Source organism: Hyperolius riggenbachi, chromosome 3, assembly GCF_040937935.1.
Source record: "Hyperolius riggenbachi isolate aHypRig1 chromosome 3, aHypRig1.pri, whole genome shotgun sequence".
Taxonomy (NCBI): domain Eukaryota; kingdom Metazoa; phylum Chordata; class Amphibia; order Anura; family Hyperoliidae; genus Hyperolius; species Hyperolius riggenbachi.
This window is the reverse complement of record NC_090648.1, coordinates 313,368,493-313,383,680: the sequence shown is the minus strand read 5'-3', so window position 1 is coordinate 313,383,680 and position 15,188 is coordinate 313,368,493.

The following is a 15,188-nucleotide window of genomic DNA, read 5'->3' as shown; positions in this document are numbered from 1 at the left end:
CACGTGTGGGAAGGTAGCTTCTGCCTCATGTGTCTTCTCAGGAGATTGGTAGGCTAGTGCAAACTATGCGCTTTCAGCTCCTATGTTTATAGTGACTGGATGCAATATGGCTGCCTAATCTGGAATTTCCCTAAATCCCAGGTTCTGATTGGCTGAAACTTCCGTGCCTGGCTCTCTATCTTTGACTTTTAAAATACCCAAAACACTTTTTTTGTTTCGAATACCTTAATTATCTTAACTTTGAGAATGTACGTAGGTTTGCAATGTTTACACATTCTGATTAGGTCATTTCTGATGCAGTTAATTAAAAATGGACGTCACCAGCCATCTTGTCTGCTGGTTGACTTATTTGCCCCAGACATTGGGACTTTCAAACATTAAACAATGTCATTTATGATGCATTTCTGATAATGGGCTTGATTCACAAAAGAGTGCTAACTGTTAGCACAGCCGTTTTCGCGCACATTTTCGCATTGCGCGCAATCGCGAACGTTTCCACAAAATCGATATCGTTTTCGCGCAAAAATCCGCGTTTGCGCGCGAAAGCGTTATCGTTTCCGGCGAAAACGCCCGTGCTAACAGTTAGCACTCTTTTGTGAATCACGCCCAATGTGTCCTTCTGCTAATTAGTTTGGAATGTGTCTGTCCTTTCCCAGACATAAGATTAGTCAAGTTGACACTAACACAGACCAGTAAGAGTCTTCAGCAATTTAAGGCTTATTGAAACATACAGGGCTATATTGATTTCATTTCTTTTTTTTTTGTGGTGCCCAAATTTATGCACCTGCCTAATTTTGTTTAAGCAATTATTGCACACTTTCTGTAAATCCAATAAACTTCATTTCACTTCTCAAATATCACTGTGTGTATCTCCTATATGATATATTTAACTGATATTTTTTATCGTACCAAAGAACGATTTACACAGGAAAATCGTGACGATTAACAAAGTTGCCCAAACTTTCACATCCCACTGTATGTATATGTATATATATGTATATATTTGTATAATAAAAAACATTTTTATTATTATTATATGTTCAGAAAATTTTCTGCTGTTTTGAAGGTCCTATTGAGCATAGTGGCCTCTCTTTTCCTTAAATGGAAGAAGTTCAAAACCACCAGGACTCTTCCTCGAGCTGGCCAGCCATCTAAACTGAGCGATCGCTGAGGGCCTTAGGCAAGGAGGTGGCCAATATCCCAATGAGGTCCTCTGTGGAGAGAGGAGAACTTTCCAGGACAATCATCTCTGCAGCAGTCTACCAATCAGGCCTGTGTGGTAGAGTGGCCAAACGGAAGCCACTTCTTAGTAAAAGGCACGTGGCATAGCCATTTTGGAGTTTGCCAAAAGGCACCTGAAGGAATCTCAGACCATGAGAAACAAAATTCTGTGGTCTGATGAGACAAACATTGAACTTTTTTTGGTGTGAATTACAGGTGTCACGTTTGGAGGAAACCAGGCACCGCCAATACTATTTTACAGTAAAGCATGGAGGTGGCAGCATCATGCTGTCGGGATAGTTTTCAGCGACAGGAACTGAAAAACTAGTAAGGATAAAGGGAAAGATAACTGCAGTAATGTACAGAGACACCCTGGATGAAAACCTACTACCGAGCGCTCTTGAACTCAGATTGGGGCGACGGTTCATTTTTCAGCAGGACAACAACCATAAAGCCCCATCTACACGATACGATTCTTTGTGCGATTCAATTACAATTCTATTTACGATTCTATTGAATCCAACATGTCCGATCGGAATTTGATTTGATTCAATTCGATTTGCCATTTGCATTGTTTTGCAATGGCAAATCGAATTGAATTGAATAGAATCGAATACTGATCGGACATGATGGATTTAATCGGATCGTAAATAGAATCGTAATCGAATCGTCCACAGAATCGTATTGTGTAGATTGGGCTTTAGTATGCAGCCAAGATATCAAAGGAGTGGCTTTCGGACAACTCTGTGAATGTCCTTGAGAAGCCAGAGCCCAGACTTGAATCCAAATGAACATCTCTGAAGAGAGCTTAAAATTGCTGTGCACTGACGCTTCCCATCCAACCTGATGGAGCTTGAGAGGTGCTACAAAGAGGAATGGGTGAAATTGGCCAAGGATAGGTATGCCAAGCTTGTGGCATCATATTCAAAAAGACTTGAGGCTGTAATTGCTACCAGAGGTGCATCAACAAAGCATTGAGCAAAGGCTTTGACTACTTATGTACATGTGATTTCTCAGGTTTTTTTATTTTTAATAAAATTGCCAAAACCTTAAATAAACCTTTTTTCACGTTGTCATTATGGGGTGTTGTGTGCAGAATTTCTGAGGAAAAAAAACAAATTTAATCCATTTTTGAATAAGACTGTAACATGACAAAGTGTGGAAAAAGTGATGATCTGTGAATACTTATAGGCTGGTTTCAGACTGCAGATTGGCAGCAGCAGTCTGAAACGCACCACAACACCACAAACAGGCCTTCGGGGATTACCGCATTAGTATGCGGTAATCCCCTTCTGGCTCACAGCCAAACAGGAAGCACACGGAAGCGTATTGTAAAAATATGCTTCCGCATAGGCGCGCCGCAACGCCGGCACCAACATTTTTTTAAAACCCTTGCATCACCATAGACTTACATAAATTCCAGTCCGCTGCACATCGCCACAGGTCGCTGCAGAGGTTGTGCAGCAATGTAGGTGTGTGCTTGTGGTAGATTGGTGACTTCCGCCGCACCTCACCGCATGCTGTATGAAAGCACCCTTAGGCTTTCATTGGCATAGCAGTGAGGTGCGGTAAAATGACACAAATATATAATTTTTCAATTCTCACCCATTTGCCATTTTTTTTAATTAAATACTACCAGAGACATAGCTGCAAATCAAGGCCCCCACCCAGCAAAACTTGACGGGGATCTGCCAAACCCCCTAAAGGTGGCCATACACTTATAGATTTACAGCAGATACGATCATCAGATAGAATTCAGTTGATGCCTGTGAAGTTGCATCTGACAGGAATCTATCTGATGCGTGCCACACACTAGGAACAGATTTCTAATAGATTTCAGAATGAAATCTATTGGAAATCTATTGAAAATTGATCTAAATGCACTATTGGAATTTCAGATCCAATGCAACTGTATGGGTCTCTAGATCTTCCATTCTGTCAGATCAAATTGATTGAAATCGGCCAATCGATCGGCAATTGACTTCTAATCGATTGCCCTGATCGAATTGATCGAAGTCTGAAATCGACCATTGTATGGGCCCCTTTACTGTACAGGGAGCTGAAAAATGTGCAAGTTGTGTAGTGATGATGACTGGAAGGCCTGATCAATCAATTTCAACCATATTATCAATGGAAGTTGATTGGTAAAGGGTAATTTTTATGGTTCACATTCAAGGAGAAGTGGTAGTGGTTCAATGGCCACATATCCTTGTAGTGCATCAAGTGGGTACAAAGGTAGCAGTGGTGCAGTTTGATTTTTATCCCAAAAGATTTCTGATGAAAGCTGACCAATACTGAATGGTAAAAGGTAGTAAAAAGTTTGCTAATGGCTAATAAATGTATCGATCGACAAGTAATCAGTCATTTGCTGACTCTAGCCAACATTTGGATAGGGGGATGCTGGTTAAACGTGCAAATTATAATGTAAATAACTGTTGAAATATATAACTTATGACACAGAGCAGTCTTCAATACAGTGGATTCAGAATAGTGTGACTTTTAAGGTTGGTTACAGCAGGTCTGGTGGTGGTTGGCAGACACCCTGAGGAGACAGAATTCATTTTAGTTAAAGGTTATCTGCTCATTTCTGGAACACTGTTATAAACAAATCAGGTCCCGGAGTAAATGAAACAGAAACATCTGACGTGCTCTCAAGAAACTTACTCACTATCCATTTGACCGGCAATGGAATGCCAAAGAATTGGGATTCTTCCCAGCAGTTATTATTATTAACATTGTATTATTTATGTTGTATTCATGTAGTGCTGACAAGTGCTTTACACAATATATAGTTACAATGCAATGTTTATGACATATTTCCGGTATTGGCCAATTTAGGGGAAGCCAAATAATGTTTGTTTTTAAGATGTAGGCAGGACTGTATTTGGGGTCTGTGCTGCCCTAGGCACTTAAGACCTATGACACCCCCAACCACATCATGTGTCAAAAGTAGGCATGGCTACATTAGGCAGTGGGCGGTCCCAATGAAAATACCCTAGTAAAAGTGCAGCCCGACAGTCAGTGGGACTGTATTTTCTTCCCAAATAGGAATGAAGTGACCTCACACAAGTAACGAAAGTAACTAGGAAGTGTTCCCACAATTAACACACAATAGTCAGTGACATGACTATGTACTCTGTAAAGTGCTGCAGCAGATGTCAGTGCTATATAAATAGTGCTATATAAACATGTTACTGTTGTCACTGTCATTACCAATTCTGTATTTTGTATTAATTCTGTATTTTGTCACTAATAATTTATTTTGTATATTGGTGCATGCAATTTGTCTGTACCCCATGTTTGTTTCTTACTTTGTACAGCGCCACGGAATATATTGGTACTCTATAAATCAATAATGATAACAATAATAATATGGTTGGATATAAGACTAGAACTATGGTAGGATTAGATTGTGAGCTCCTCTGAGGACAGTCAGGGACATTACTATGTACTCTGTGAAGTGCAGCAGCAGATGTCAGCTGTCTATGTAAATACATAATATACGGTATGTGCCGCAATATTCTCAGTGTTAGTTGAACCAGAAATACAAATCATGTGGCAGTGCTTCCCCAAAATACACATAACGTGGCAGTGTTTTTTCCCAAGATACACATAATGTGTCAGTGTTGGCCTCTAAAATATACATACTGCAGCAGCGATTCCCCCAAAATACACATAATGCGGCAGCTTTTCCCCCAAAATATACAATGGGGAAGCGTATCGTCGAAAATACACATAATGTGGCAGCTTTTCCCCCAAAATATACAATGGGGAAGCGTATCCCCGAAAATACACATAATGTGGCAATTTATCCCCCAAAATACACACAATGTGGCAGCATTTCCCACAAAATGCACACAATTGGCAGCATTTCCCCCCAAAATACATAAAAATACACATTAGGCAGCGTTTCCCTAACAAAATATAATAGATAGAGTTCCCCTTTAATATTTTCTGTTTCCCTTCCAGTCAGTGCCCTCTAATGTCCCTGATGTCAGTGGAGGCACCTGAAAATAAAATAATGTACTCACCTGACAGGTGTCTCCTCTTCTGTCCTCCAACACTATTTCCTGATCTTCATTGCAGCATATTCGGCTGCAAATTTCCTGTGCTGACAGACAGTGCAGGGCTACAGGAAAATGGCAGCCAGAGCCCAGAACTGGAGACACAAATAGACTCCAGTGCTGGGCTTCAAATGCCATTTTCCCAAAGCCCTTCTGCCAGAGTACACTGAGACTCCCACAGCCCAACCATGGGCTAAACCATATGTAATGGTGGGGGGCAGAACTTTTACTTGCAGCTCTACTTTACAATGAATGGGGACCCATCCCACCACCACTACCACCCTCCTGCAGCTGCCAACCCCCCCCCCCCCCCCCCATGCCTACACCACAAGCACAATTTGGCTAAAGAGGCGCCCCAGCGTAAATAAAATTGGATTAAAAACATTGAGAAAAATGAGGTGGCTAACCTCAATGACGAGATCTTTGTAGAGACAAAAAAATATTTATTTAGCACAGGCAATGCGTTTCATGGGTCTAAGCCCGCTTCCTCAGGCCAATAACCGTGCCAATTGCAAATAGCCGATCAGCAAAGAGAGGCCCCCTTTGCTGATCGTCTATTTGCAATTGGCACTGTTATTTGCCCAAGGAAGTGAATTTAGACCCATGAAAAATGATGCCTGTGCTAACCCAAATTTACCCAAATTGTGCTTTACGTACCCCCTCCCCCCCAACATACCCTGTTGGAGGGGTCTAGACAGAACACACATGGCTTAAACCATAGCAAAAATCTGTCACTTTTACCAAAGAGAGTGACCACCCCCAGGTGAGTCGGGTTTGTTTATTCAACCTGTTTCCTGTGGTCAGTTGCCGCTCTGCAACCCGCCTTTGTGAGAAGTACAATTACCTTACCTATTGATATCCCATATATGAAAACATTTTGCGCTATTGGGCTCCCGTTTTTTTGTTTCCTGTGTCTTCTTTAGGGTGCTGAGACACCCCTACTACTTTATATACACCACAAGCAGTTTAAATAATAAAAAAAAAAAAGTTAATACAGTGCTGTCCCCAAGTGCCTCTTATGGTACGGTTAAGAGATATGGCCTTGGATGTGGGAGGAAATTGGAGTGCTCAGAGGATTCATACAATGAAAAATGTTAAAGTAGCTCCCTGTCATATAGTTTGAGATTTTCTCCTGAGGAAGCCAGCTGCTTCTAGCGAAATTTGACATGAAGAAATGTTTCCATATTAACTTCTCTGTGTCTGTCTTCTATGAGAAGGTAAATCAGGATTCTATTCTCATAACCCTAAAAGGTGCTTCTTCCCCTCTTGCAATGTTAAAACTGGAAGTGGTTCCACATATGCAGACTGCTCAAATAATATGCAGTGTTTCACTTTTCTTATCATTGTTGACCTTGGCCAAATCCCTTCCACCTTTCAAGCCTCTCTACTGTTCCTAATGCTGGATACACACTATGCGTTTCTGCGTGCGACGCGGCCGTCGATACGCGTCGATTCGATTATTTCCGAACATTTCCGAACGAATTTCGATGATTTTTAGGTCGAATGCCATGTAAAGTATGGCAAATCGACCTAATGATCCATCGAAGCTTGAATCGGACATGTCGGAAATAATCGAATCGACGCGTATCGACGGCCGCGTCGCACGCGGAAACGCATAGTGTGTATCCAGCATTAGTGTGATGGGTGGCTGCACTGGGCAATAGGAGACCAAATCACTTGACTTATATGATTATTATCTTAAGTTAAAATGTTCAACAGGTTTTGCTTTAAAGTATAATTTGCAAAATAATAAATTATATGAACAAAGTTAAGTAGATATTTTCAGTTATTTAAAAGCATAAGAGAAGTATGAAAAGTGTTAATTCACAACTACAGTTTACTGCCAATAAATGTATATATCAAAGGGTACTTTAAATAACGCGAGCCATAAAAGGGTGTATTTAGTGAACTCCCAGGTTTATTAAGGGGTATAGAATGTAATAAAAGTTAAAAAAAACTGTAGTAATTCACAACATGAAAAGTGTTGGATATAGTAAAATGTATAAACACATCCCTACAATGAAATGTACTCATTATAATTTGTAGTGGGCAGTTTAAGCATGTAATGATGTCTTTAAATCTCTAATAAGCTATCCTATTCTAGTCACACATAGAACGAAAGAAACCAACTTTATTTGTGCCTGCTAAAAAATGTTTTAAAGCACACCTGAACTGAGAGGGATATGAAGTCTGACATATTTTTCCCTTTAAATAATGCAAATTGCCTGGCTGTCCTGCTGATCCTCTGACATGAATACTTTTAGCTATAGATCCTGAACAAGCATGCAAATGGGGTGCTCTGACTGATGTCTGACTGGATTAGCTGAATTCTTGCTTCAGGTGTGAGATTCAAAAACTGCTGCAGCTAAAAAGATCAGTAGGACTGCCAGGCAACTGGTGTTGGTTAAAAGGAAATAAATATGGCAGCCTCCATATCCCTCTCAGTTCAGGTGTAAACCTGAAACTTTTTAATAATAATAAAAAAAGATGCTTCCTGTGGGGGGGGGGGGGGGGGGAAGCTTCTGGATTCTAATGAGGCTTCCCTCATCCTCCTCTGCAGCCCCATTCCAGTGCTGGCACCCCAAACAAAACTGAACAATACAATTTACATTCACCACTGCGCGCTCTGGCGTAAATAGCCGAGCCTGACTGGGTTCACTTTACTGCACAGGCACAGCCGTCTCACACCTGCGCAGTAGAGCAGACCCGATCAGGCTCTGCTATTTCTGGGGGAGCCCGAGTGGAAAGTCACTAGTGCGCATGCGTGCATTGGCAACAGGTGCCAACAAGGAGATTTTTGGGAGTGCAGAGCTGGATTGCCTCTGCTGTGAAGGATAGGGGAAGCCTGCTTAGGATGCAGAGGCTCCCCCCTCCCGAGATAAGTACCCCCCAGGCGAACCTTTTATTTCCTTCAGGTTTACCACTTAAAGACCGGCCAGTTTTTCTATGATCTGTGCTGGGTGGGCTCTTCAGCCCCCAGCACAGATCAGGTTGCAGGCAGGGCGATCAGACTCCCCCCCCCCCCCCTTTTTTTCCCACTAGGGGGATGCCCTGTTGGGGGGGTCTGATCGCCGCCGCCTGTTTGTGCCTAGCGGGGGGCGCCTCAATGCCCCCCTCCGCAGCGCTATTCCCCCCTCTCTCTCCTTCCCTCCTTCTCCTTCGCAATGTAGGCGGTACAGGACAGCGATCCATCCTGTACCGCCTCAGATAGGCTTCAGCCTATCAGATGGTGGCGATCCCCGGCCAATCAGAGGCCGGGGATCGCCGATCTCTTTTACGGCACTGCTGTGACAGCAGCGCCGTACAATGTAAACACCGGGGATTACGCCCCCGGGTGTTTACATTTAGCCTGCGAGCCATGATCGGAAGCTCGCAGGCTGTTCACGGAGCCCCCCGCCGTGAACTGACAGGAAACCATTTCCATAGAAACACAGGTGCGACCAGCCGCCGCCTATCGGCATTGGCTGGTCGTTAAGTGGTTAAGCATTTAGCCTGAAACTATTACCCACATGTCACTAGGAGGGTGATTACACACAATGGCCAAATTATATTTTTCCAAAAAATAACTGCTTGTGTGTTAAAAAAAAAAGTAGTGAAATGCAAATATGAGCCGCAAAATACAAAGATAAATGTCCTGGTCAAGCGTCAACAATAGGCAGACAGACAAATGACAGCGCTCAAGGCTGCACCTGAAATGAAAACTAACAGAGGCATGCAGAGCCCTACTGGGGCTAAATACATGCCTTGAATGCAAAACATCCTTGCAGATCGATCATTCAGGTATAACTTCTGTTTGAAAGCACTGCCATGTCTCCCGCTGTACAAATTGAACATAAGTATACCTGTAGCTAGCTGCATTCATTGCTTCAAATCTACATTCAAAATTTTAGATTAGAATTAGTACATAATTTGCATCTGTTTTGCATTCAAGACATGTATTTAGCCCCAGTGGGGCTCTGCATGCCTCTGTTAGTTTTGATTTCAGGTGCAGCCTTGAGCGCTGTCATTTGTCTGTCTGCCTGCTTGATGAAATGTGTATACCATTTATGATTAGCAGCACAAGGAATATTATGTTTTTATTGCTAGGCTAGTGTTATGCTGGATACACACCATGAGTTTCCGCGTCAAATGCATCCGTCGATACGCGTCGATTCGATTATTTCCGAGCATTTCCGAACGAATTTCGATGATTTTTTGGTCGATTGCCATGTAAAGTATGGCAAATCGACCTAACGATCCATCGAAGCTTGAATCGGACATGTCGGAAATAATCGAATCGACGCGTATCGACGGACGCATTGAACGCGGAAACGCATGGTGTGTATCCAGCATTAGGCCTTCCCCGAGAGGGTCCGTCATCGCCGCGGTGAAGTCTATTAGGTAATAATCTGTGCACACATTATTTACTGAAGCTAACGCCCTCCTTTACCTGTTTTGAGTGCTAGGTGTGTAATATAGTCCAGGTCCTAGAGCTCTGCACATCCATGCAGATAGATCATTCAGGTATAACTTCTGTTTGAAAGCGCTGCCATGTCTTCCGCTGTACAAAGTGTTAATAATAAAAGAAAAAGTACCTATACCTGTTGCATTGAGTTTATTAAACAGCCAATCCACTGTCTTATAATTCCACTAGTAGATGTTTAAAATAGCAGAAACAATAAGCCTGATGTACTAAACTTCTTATGTGCCTTTAGCATGTTTTATCTCATGTTTGTAGGTTTTTGTTGGCCTCACTTTCTCTTTAGATTCACTAACATTATTAAAACACTTATGAGAAAAGTCTTGCTTTAATTTGTACCCAATTATGTGCATACATGAACACCTATGCATGAAATTGTGTATAGATTATTGTTGTACTTATTGTAAATAAAGGATATTAGTGATAATTAATATTCTCTCATTCCATATTTCCAAATGTGTTTATTAAGCTGAAGCAAGGGAAATACAGCCAAATCTAATCCCAGAGAATCCAACATTTCACATACTTTACAATTTCTTCTGCATGCATTAGAACATTCCATGAAAAATATTTCTAACCATGTTACTCACAGAAAACATATCAACAGTTAATAGTTTAAAATATCGGTTTTGAGATCTAAATCTCTCCCATTGTTCAAAGTCAAAATTTTATTTTAATAGTCATTAACCACTTCAGGACCACAGTCTTTTCGCCCCTTAAGGACCAGAGCCTTTTTCTCCATTCAGACCACTGCAGCTTTCACGGTTTATTGCTCGGTCATACAACCTACCACCTAAATGAATTTTACCTCCTTTTCTTGTCACTAATACAGCTTTCTTTCGGTGCTATTTGATTGCCGCTGCGAGTTTTACTTTTTATTATATTCATCAAAAAAGACATGAATTTAGTCAAAAAAATGACTTTTTTAACTTTCTGTGCTGACATTTTTCAAATAAAGTAAAATTTCCTATACATTTGAGCGCGAAAGTTATTCTGCTACATGTCTTTGATTAAAAAAAAAACCATTCAGTGTATATTTATTGGTTTGGGTAAAAGTTATAGCGTTTACAAACTATGGTGCCAAAAGTGAATTTTCCCATTTTCAAGCATCTCTGACTTTTCTGCGCACCTGTCAGGTTTCATGAGGGGCTAAAATTCCAGGATAGTACAAATACCCCCCAAATGACCCCATTTTGGAAAGAAGACATCCCAAAGTATTCAGTGAGAGGCATGGTGAGTTCATAGAAGATTTTATTTTTTGTCACAAGTTAGCGGAAAATGACACTTTGTGAGAAAAAAAAAAAAAGTTTCCATTTCTTCTAACTTGCGACAAAAAAAAATGAAATCTGCCACGGACTCACTATGCTCCTCTCTGAATACCTTGAAGTGTCTACTTTCCAAAATGGGGTAATTTGTGGGGTGTGTTCACTGTCCTGGCATTTTGGGGGGTGCCTAATTGTAAGCACCCCTGTAAAGCCTAAAGATGCTCATTGGACTTTGGGCCCCTTAGCGCAGTTAGGCTGCAAAAAAGTGCCACACATGTGGTATTGCCGTACTCAGGAGAAGTAGTATAATGTGTTTTGGGGTGTATTTTTACACATACCCATGCTGGGTGGGAGAAATATCTCCGTAAATGACAATTTTTTAATTTTTTTTACACACAATTGTCTATTTATAGAGATATTTCTCCCACTCAGCATGGGTATGTGGAAAAATACACCCCAAAACACATTATACTACTTCTCCTGAGTACGGCGATACCACATGTGTTGCACTTTTTTGCACCCTAACTGCGCTAAGGGGCCCAAAGTCCAATGAGTACCTTTAGGATTTCACAGGTCATTTTGAGAAATTTGGTTTCAAGACTACTCCCTTAACGGTTTAGGGCCCCTAAAATGCCAGGACAGTATAGGAACCCCACAAATTACCCCATTTTAGAAAGAAGACACCCCAAGGTATTCCGTTAGGAGTATGGTGAGTTCATAGAAGATTTTTTTTTTTTTTGTCACAAGTTAGCGGAAATTAATTTTAATTTTTTTTTTCACTAAGTGTCATTTTCCGCTAACTTGTGACAAAAAATAAAATCTTCTATGAACTCACCGTACTCCTAACGGAATACCTTGGGGTGTCTTCTTTCTAAAATGGGATCATTTGTGGGGTTCCTATACTGCCCTGGCATTTTACGGGCCCAAAACCGTGAGGAGTAGTCTTGAAACCAAATGTCGCAAAATGACCTGTGAAATCCTAAAGGTACTCATTGGACTTTGGGCCCCTTAGCGCAGTTAGGGTGCAAAAAAGTGCCACACATGTGGTATCGCCGTACTCAGGAGAAGTAGTAAATTGTGTTTTGGGGTGTATTTTTACACATACAGATGCTGGGTGGGAGAAATATCTCTGTAAATGACAATTATTTGATTTTTTTTACACACAATTGTCCATTTACAGAGAGATTTCTCCCACCCAGCATGGGTATGTATAAAAATACACCCCAAAACACATTATACTACTTTTTCTGAGTACGGCGATACCACATGTGTGACACTTTTTTGCAGCCTAGGTGCGCTAAGGGGCCCAACGTCCTATTCACAGGTCATTTTGAGGCATTTGTTTTCTAGACTACTCCTCACGGTTTAGGGCCCCTAAAATGCCAGGGCAGTATAGGAACCCCACAAGTGACCCCATTTTAGAAAGAAGACACCCCAAGGTGTTCTGTTAGGAGTATGGTGAGTTCATAGAAGATTTTTTTTTTTGTCACAAGTTGGCGGAAAATGACGCTTTGTGAAAAAAAAAACAATACATATCAATTTCCGCTAACTTGTGACAAAAAATAAAATCTTCTATGAACTCATCATACACCTAACAGAATACCTTGGGGTGTCTTCTTTCTAAAATGGGGTCACTTGTGGGGTTCCTATACTGCCCTGGCATTTTAGGGGCCCTAAACCGTGAGGAGTAGTCTTGAACCCAAATGTCTCAAAATGACCTGTGAAATCCTAAAGGTACTCATTGGACTTTGGGCCCCTTAGCACAGTTAGGCTGCAAAAAAGTGTCACACATGTGGTATCGCCGTACTCAGAAGAAGTAGTATAATGTGTTTTGGGGTGTATTTTTACATATAACCATGCTGGGTGGGAGAAATATCTCTGTAAATGACACATTTTTGATTTTTTTTACACACAATTGTCCATTTACAGAGAGATTTCTCCCACCCAGCATGGGTATGTGTAAAAATACACCACAAAACACATTATACTACTTCTCCTGAGTATGGCGATACCACATGTGTGACACCTTTTTGCAGCCTAGGTGCGCTAAGGGGCCCAACGTCCTATTCACAGGTCATTTTGAGGCATTTGTTTTCTAGACTACTCCTCACGGTTTAGGGCCCCTAAAATGCCAGGGCAGTATAGGAACCCCACAAGTGACCCCATTTTAGAAAGAAGACACCCCAAGGTATTCCGTTAGGGGTATGGTGAGTTCATAGAAGATTTTATTTTTTGTCACAAGTTAGTGAAAAATGACACTTTGTGAAAAAAACAATAAAAATCCAATTTCCGCTAACTTTTGACAAAAAATCAAATCTTCTATGAACTTATCATACACCTAACAGAATACCTTGGGGTGTCTTCTTTCTAAAATGGGGTCACTTGTGGGGTTCCTATACTGCCCTGGCATTTTACGGGCCCAAAACTGTGAGTAGTCTGGAAACCAAATTTCTCAAAATGATTGTTCATGGGTATAAGCATCTGCAAATTTTGATGACAGGTGGTCTATGAGGGGGCCAATTTTGTGGAACCGGTCATAAGCAGGGTGGCCTCTTAGATGACAGGATGTATTGGGCCTGATCTGATGGATAGGAGTGCTAGGGGGGTGACAGGAGGTGATTGATGGGTGTCTCAGGGGGTGGTTAGAGGGGAAAATAGATGCAATCAATGCACTGGGGAGGTGATCGGAAGGGGGTCTGAGGGGGATCTGAGGGTTTGGCCGAGTGATCAGGAGCCCACACGGGGCAAATTAGGGCCTGATCTGATGGGTAGGTGTGCTAGGGGGTGACAGGAGGTGATTGATGGGTGTCTCAAGGTGTGATTAGAGGGGGGAAATAGATGCAAGCAATGCACTGGCGAGGTGAACAGGGCTGGGCTCTGAGGGTGTTCTGAGGTGTGGGCAGGTGATTGGGTGCCCGCAAGGGGCAGATTAGGGTCTAATCTGATGGGTAACAGTGACAGGTGGTGATAGGGGGTGATTGATGGGTAATTAGTTGGTGTTTAGAGGAGAGAAGAGATGTAAACACTGCACTTGGGAGGTGATCTGATGTCGGACCTGCGGGTGATCTATTGGTGTGGGTGGGTGATCAGATTGCCCGCAAGGGGCAGGTTAGGGGCTGATTAATGGGTGGCAGTGACAAGGGGTGATTGATGGGTGGCAGTGACAGGGGGTGATTGACAGGTGATCAGTGGGTTATTACAGGGAATAACAGATGTAAATATTGCACTGGCGAATTGATAAGGGGGGGTCTGAGGGCAATCTGAGCGTGTGGGCGGGTGATTGGGTGCCCGCAAGGGGCAGATTAGGGTCTAATCTGATGGGTAACAGTGACAGGTGGTGATAGGGGGTGATTGATGGGTGATTGATGGGTAATTAGTGGGGGTTTAGAGGAGAGAAGAGATGTAAACACTGCACTTGGGAGGTGATCTGGTGTCGGACCTGCGGGCGATCTATTGGTGTGGGTGGGTGATCAGATTGCCCGCAAGGGGCAGGTTAGGGGCTGATTGATGGGTGGCAGTGACAGGGAGTGATTGATGGGTGGCAGTGACATGGGGTGATTGATGGGTTATTGACAGGTGATCAGTGGGTTATTACAGGGAATAACAGATGTAAATATTGCACTGGCGAATTGATAAGGGGGGGTCTGAGGGCAATCTGAGCGTGTGGGCGGGTGATTGAGTGCCCGCAAGGGGCAGATTAGGGTCTAATCTGATGGGTAACAGTGACAGGTGGTGATAGGGGGTGATTGATGGGTAATTAGTGGGTGTTTAGAGGAGAGAAGAGATGTAAACACTGCACTTGGGAGGTGATCTGATGTCGGACCTGCGGGCGATCTATTGGTGTGGGTGGGTGATCAGATTGCCCGCAAGGGGCAGGTTAGGGGCTGATTGATGGGTGGCAGTGACAGGGGGTGATTGATGGGTGGCAGTGACAGGGGGTGATTGATGGGTGGCAGTGACAGGGGGTGATTGATGGGTGATTGACAGGTGATCAGTGGGTTATTACAGGGAAGAAGAGATGTAAATATTGCACTGGCGAATTGATAAGGGGGGGTCTGAGGGCAATCTGAGCGTGTGGGCGGGTGATTGGGTGCCCGCAAGGGGCAGATTAGGGTCTAATCTGATGGGTAACAGTGACAGGTGGTGATAGGGGGTGATTGATGGGTGATTGATGGGTAA